General features: G+C 46.6%; 1 protein-coding gene across 1 annotated transcript in view; it reads right to left on the bottom strand.

Moving 5' to 3' along the window:
• Positions 1 to 1,498: 1,498 nt before the first annotated feature.
• The window catches only part of ASB1 (ankyrin repeat and SOCS box containing 1), an 87,187-nt gene continuing 81,883 nt past the window's right edge, over positions 1,499 to 6,802 (bottom strand). Inside the window, exon 6 of the transcript XR_008199103.1 lies at positions 1,499 to 1,926. The gene's annotated coding sequence lies outside the window, so the exon portion shown is untranslated. The remainder of the gene's footprint in view (positions 1,927 to 6,802) is intronic.

Here is a 6,802-nt window from a genome sequence, read left to right as displayed (position 1 = left end):
TCTAATGCTCCACGGGCATCTGTCTGTGTCTTTGCTCACTTTAGACCTTCCTTGACTGCCGAGCACACTCTCCCAGCCTGTAACAGCACCCTAGTTTTCCAGTGAGGAATCACCTCTGCCTGGTTGCCCATGGTCTGTTGGGAGGTACACTGGTCAGTATTTTCCAGAGAGACAGAACCAACAGGATGTGTATGTATATAGAGAGATTTATTTAAAGGAATTGGCTCACACAGCTGTGAAGGTGCAAATCTAAATCCTGTGGGGCGGGCTGGCAGCTGGAGACCCAGAGAAGAGCTCCGGTCCAGGTCCCAAAGGCCAGCTGCTGGCAGAATTCCTTCTTGCTCAGGGGAGGTCAGTCTTTGTTCTCACCGTGGCTTCAGATGATTGGGTGAGGCCCTTCCATGTTAAGTTCACAGATTTAATGGCTAATCACATCCCAAAATACCTTCATGGAGACATTGAGAATAATATTTAACAGAAATTCACTGGCAGTCCAGTGGTTAGGACTGTGAACTTCCACCTGGTTGGGAAACAAAGATCCAGTATGCTGTGTGGCATGGCCAAAAAAAATAGAATAATACTTGACCAAAGCTCCAATACTTTGGCCACCTGATGCAAAGAGCTGACTCACTGGAAAAGACGACGATGCTGGGAAAGATCGAAGGCAGGAGGAGAAGGGGGCAACAGAGGATGCGATGGCTGGATGGCTTCACTGACTCAGTGGACCTGAGTTTGAGCAAACTCCAGGAAATGGTGATGGACAGGGAAGCCTGGCCTGCTGCAGTCCATAGGGTCACAAAGTCAAACACGGCTGAGCAGCTGAACAAGAGAGGCCTGGGTGGGTGTCTTGAGCGGGCAGTACCAGAGTGCGAGCCAGGGGGCATGGAGCAGCAGCACACCGCACCCCACAGGCTGCACCACCCTGGGCCAGAGCTCACCGTGCCATGAAGGGCAGGGAAGCCTGGCAAGCTGAAGCCCATAGGGCCGCAAAGATTTGGACACAACTTAGTGACTGAACAACAGCAACAAGCTTAACCAAATGTCTGCACACTGTGGTCCAGGTAACACACGAAATTAAGCAGGACAGGGTAATGCCAGGTAAACAGCTGGCATTTACAGAAGTGGCAGGGTCCTGAGTGCACCCCCGCTGGACTGGGAGTGACTGGAGAGGGAGACGGGGACCCAAGTCTTCCCCTAATGCCCTGCGGTGGCGCTTCCTGCCCCTTGCTTCCTGGCTCCCTTCTGTTGACTCCACATAGGGTGCACAGCCCCCAGTGGATTCTGGGAGCATCTTACCCCCCAAGAAACATTCACTATCCTGCCACTAAACCACCTGGGATGGGCCTCAGTTCTTGAAGGCAACTCTTAGAATCTTTCTTCCATTTCTTCCTGCGCATCTCTTGCAACTTCTTTTTTCTTGGATCAATTCTGCTAATTTATACATCCATCAAAATCATCCATTTCATCTGATGTTTTAATGTACTAGGACAGAGTTTGTGGCAGGAACAGTGGCGTTCATAAACGTTCAACCTGCTTCCCACACTGCCCCACACCAGTACAGGGTCATATGACTGGTTCTGACCAACAGGCTTTGAGCAAGTGCGACACATGGCGCTTATGGGCCAAAATATGGAAGGGGCAGAGTGTCACTCTCCAGTGTGTCTTCCCAGCTGTATTATCCCAGACGAGAGGGTCCCAGTCAGCCTGAGTCCCTGAGTGTCTGGGCCGAGCAAGAGGCCTTCTGACCTACGTTGCATGTAGAGCCTGAGGGCAAATAACTCTGTGGCTTTAAGTCTCTGAGACATGCTGTTGCTTCTGTCTATTTCCTAACATCCTCTTCTCCTCGTGGACACAAAGGCATCTTCCTATATCTCCTCCTGCAATTTTCAGTCTTCTTCTCTCCCACCGAATCCAACCAGCTGGAATCTATGGGAGGTTTGACATGGAAAGGGATGTTAGTCTTTAGGTAACATTTTTCCCTATGGCTAGCCAATACAAGTCCAAAATCTTGTATTCAGTGTTCCCTACTCATTTGAAATGCCACCTTTATCAAAAGACAAATTCGTCTATGTCATGGAGTCTATGCCTGGAATCACTGCATTGGTGACTCTGGACGGATCAAAATTGCAGATTGTTGTAAAAGTCAGAAATTCTAGGCAAGTTATTTGGCTTGTCACCCATGACCCTGGAGCCCCCATCTCCCCTGGACATACCTACATAATACCAACAGACAAGAGCCTCCCTCGGGGGGCACCTGTACAGGCATCAGAAACAGATCAGAAGGTATTGGAAACCTTACAATGAGCAAACATCTGGGGTTCGGACTCATACAAACCACAGGTTTTCCCAAGGAAGGTCAAGGGGATTTGCCAAACCTACTTGAAGAACAGAAAGGGGGAGCTTTCCGATGGTGGGTGCAGAGTGTGGTGACAGGAAATTCCCAGGAGCCCATCAGTTCTGGAAGGCCTCCAGATCCAGGATGGAGAAGCAGATGCTTGGAAGCAACACTCCTGACCCCAGGACAGCCCTTGAGGCTGTTGAGGTGGAAAACACCAGGTCTGACCCCTCTGCTCCTGGGTGCCTTCTCCATGCTGGCTGAGGCTGGGTGGGAAAGGACAGCCACTGCGGCTGGGGTCACCCTCTAACTGGGGGACCCCTATTCAGTGGCTCAAAACATCAAGGACTGACCACCTGGCCTTTTGCTGGGTCTCCTTTTCCCCGGGCCACAACCCCTTCTGACCACAGGGGCAGGAGAGCTCTGGATGGAAGGAGCACTGGAGATGGGACGGATATGGTCAGTTCTGGTTGCACACTGTTACTCTATCCTCAATAAGCTGAATGATCTAGAAGAATCTGCATTTTTGAGGTTCCTTGAACTTTATTAGGGCCTCCCTGATAGCTCAGTTGGTAAAGAATCCACCTGCAATGTAGGAGACCCTGTTTTGATTCCTGGGTCAGAAGATCCACTAGAGAAGGAATAGGCTACCCACTCCAGTATTCTTGGGCTGGCAGAGGATCTGCCTGCAATGTGGGAGGCCTGGGTTTGATCCCTAGGTTAGGCAGATCCCCTGGTGAAGGGAAAGGCTATCCACTCCAATATTCTGGCCTGGAGAAATCCATGGACTGCATAGTCCATGGGGTCAAAAAGAGTCAGACATGATTGAGTGACTTTCACTTTCACTTTGGACTTTATTCATCTTTCCTGATTTCAAAATCCACTTGAATTTTACTCTATACTGCCAGATCAAAACAAAGGGCTGCCATATTTACATCTTCCACCACAAATCCCCTTCAAGTGACAAAATAAATATGGAAATAAGAATAGACTTCCTGCAGCACTGAAAGGGTGGCATAAGTCCTCTTGGAGGAGGTTGCCATCAGCCCCACAACAAAGCCACTGAGTAGACGACCCACACACTGGAGAACGACTGTGCCGAGGAAGTTCTCAAACTGTTGTGAGAGCTCTAGGGCCCACAGCAGATTTCCCACCTGGGGATCCAGCAAAGGGACTGAGAACTCCCAGGGAATCTGACTTTGAAGACCAGTGGGACTTCATCACAGAACTTCCACAGGACTGGGGAAACAGACTCTTGGAGAGCACAAACAAAACCTTGGGTACACCAGGACCCAGGAGAAAGGAGCAGTGACCCCACAATAGACTGAGCCAGACTTGCCTGTGAGCGTCCAGGGGTCTCCAGCAGAGGCATGGGTCCACAGAGGCCTGCCATGGAGTCAGGGGCACTGAATACAAAATTCCTGGGGCTGCGGCATGCTGGCATAAGTCCTTTTGAAGGAGGTTGGCCTACAGGGAGGGAACACAGCCCCACCCAGCAACAAAAAACTGGACTATAGATTTCCTGAGCATGGCCTTACCTATCAGAGCAAGACACCTACTCCCCCCACAGTCAGTTCCTCCCATCAGGAAGCTTCCACAAGGCTCTTATCCTTCTCCGTCAGAGGGCAGACAGAATGAACACCACAATCACAGGGAACTAACCAATCTGATCACATGGACCACAGCCTTGTCTAACTCAGTGAAACTATCAGCCATGCCGTGTAGGGCCACCCAGGACGGACGGGTCATGGTGGAGAGTTCTGACAAGATGTGGTCCACTGGAGAAGGGAATGGCAAGCCACTTCAGTCTTCTTGCCTTGAGAACCCCATGAACAGTATGAAAAGGCAAAAAGATAGGACATTGAGAGATGAACTCTCCAGGTCAGTAGGTGCCCAATGTGCTACTGGAGAAGAGTGGAGAATAGCTCCAGAAAGAATGAAGAAGCAGAGCCAAAGTGAAAACAGCACCCAGTTGTACATGTGACTGGCGATGGAGGCAAAGTCCGATGCTGTAGAGAACAGTAGTGCATAGGAGCCTGGACTCTGTGGCCCCTGAACCAAGGAAAACTGGAAGTGGTCAAACGGAGATGACAGAGTGAACCCCAACATTTTAGGAATCAGTGAACTAAAATGGACCGGAATGGTTGAATTTAACTCAGATGACCATTACATCTACTACGGTGGGCAAGAATCCCTTAGAAGAAAGGGAGTAGCCCTCATAGTCAACAAAAGAGTCCAAAACGCAGTTCTTGGGTGCAATCTCAAGAATGAAAGAACGATCTCTGTTCATTTCCAAGGCAAACCATTCAATGTCACAGTAATCCAAGTCTATGCTCAACCACTAATGCCTAAGAAGCTGAAGTTGAACAGTTCTATGAAGAACTACAAGATCTTCTAGAACTGACACCAAAAAAAAAAAAAAAGGTGTCCATTTCATCATAGGGAACCAGAATGCAAACATAGGAAGTCAAGAGATACCTGGAATAACAGGCAAGTTTGGCCTTGGAGTACAAAATGAAGCAGAACAAATGCTAACAGAGTTTTGTCAAGAGAACACCCTGGTCATAGAAAACAGCCTTTTCCAGCAAAAGGAATGACTATACACATGCACGTCACCTGATGGTCAATACCAAAATCAGACTGATTATATTCTTTGTAGTTGAAGATGTAGGAACTATACAGTCAGCGAAAACAAGACCTGTAGAAAACTATGGCTCAGATCATGAACTCCTTATTGCAAAATTTAGCCTTAACTTGAAAACAGTAGGGAAAACCTCTAGACTGTTCAGATAGGACCTAAATCAAACCCCTTACAATTATACAGTGAAAGTGACAAATAGATTCAAGGGGTTAGATCTGATAGACAGAGTGCCTGAAGAACTATGGACGGAGGTTCGTGACACTGTGCAGGAGGTGGTGATCAAAATCATCTCCAAGAGAAAGAAATAGAAAAAGGCAAAATGGTTGTCTGAGGAGGCCTTACAAATGGCTGAGAAAAGAAGAGACATGAAAGGCAAAGGAGAAAAGGAAAGATCTACCCATCTGAATGCAGAGTTTGAACAAATAGCAAGGAGAGATAAGAAAGACTTCCTCAGTGATCAATGCAAAGAAATAGAAGAAAACAATAGAATGGGAAAGACTAGAGATCTCTTAAGAAAATGAGAGATACCAAGGGAACATTTCATGCACAGATGGGCACAATAAAGGACAGAAATGGTATGGACCTAACAGAAGCAGAAGATGTTAAGAAGAGGTGGCAAGAATACACAGATACAAAAAAAGATCTTCATGACCCAGATAACACTGATGGTGTGCTCACCTAGAGCCAGACATCCTGGAGTATGAAGTCAAGCAGACTTTAGAAAGCATCACTACGAACAAAGCTACTGGAAATGATGGAATTCCAGTTGAGCTATTTCAAATTCTAAAAGATTATGTTGTTAGAAAAGGTAGAGGAACCAGAGATCAAATTGCTGACATCTGCTGGATCATCAAAAAAGCAAGAGAGTTCCAGAAAACCATCTATTTCTGCTTTGTTGACTATGCCAAAGCCTTTGACTGTGTGGATCACAATAAACTGTGGAATATTCTGAAAGAGATGAAAATACCAAACCACTTAATATGCCTCTTGAGAAATCTGTTTGCAAGTCAGGAAGCAACAGTTAGAACTGGACATGGAACAACAGACTGGTTCCAAATCAGGAAAGGAGTACGTCAAGGCTGTATATTGTCACCCTGCTTATTTAATTTATATTCAGAATACATCATGAAAAAATCTGGGCTGGATGAAGCACAAGCTGGAGTCAAGATTGCCAGGAGAAATATCAATAACCTCAAATCTGCAGATGACACCACCCTTATGGCAGAAAGCAAAGAACTAAAGAGCCTCTTGATGAAAGTGAAAGAAGAGAGTGAATAAGTTGGCTTAAAACTCAACATTCAGAAAACTAAGATCACAGCATCCAGCCCCATCACTTCATGGCAAATAGATGGGGAAGCAATGGAAACAGTGAGAGACTTTATTTTGAGGGGCTCCAAAATCACTACAGATGGTAACTACAGCCATGAAATTAAAAGACGCTTACTCCTTGGAAGGAAAGCTATGACCAATCTAGACAGCATATTAAAAAGCAGAGACTTTACTTTGCCAACAAAGGTCCATCCAGTCAAAGCTATGGTTTTTCCAGTAGTCATGTAAAGATGTGAGAGTTGGACCATAAAGAAAGCTGAACACAGATGAATTAATACTTTTGAACTGTGGGATTGGAGAATATTCTTGAGAGTCCCTTGGACTACATGGATATCAATCCAGTCAGTCCTAAAGAAAATCAGTCCTGAATATTCATTGAAAGGACTGATGCTGAAGCTGAAACTCCAGTACTTTGGCCACCTGATGCGAAGAACTGACTCACTGGAAAAGACCCTGATGCTGGAAAAGATTGAAGGCAGGAGGAGAAGGGGAAGACA

This window comes from Budorcas taxicolor, chromosome 3 (genome assembly GCF_023091745.1).
Source record: "Budorcas taxicolor isolate Tak-1 chromosome 3, Takin1.1, whole genome shotgun sequence".
NCBI classification, from domain to species: Eukaryota; Metazoa; Chordata; class Mammalia; order Artiodactyla; family Bovidae; genus Budorcas; species Budorcas taxicolor.
The sequence above is the reverse complement of the archived record's forward strand: the minus strand, read 5'-3'. Positions and strand labels throughout refer to the sequence as shown.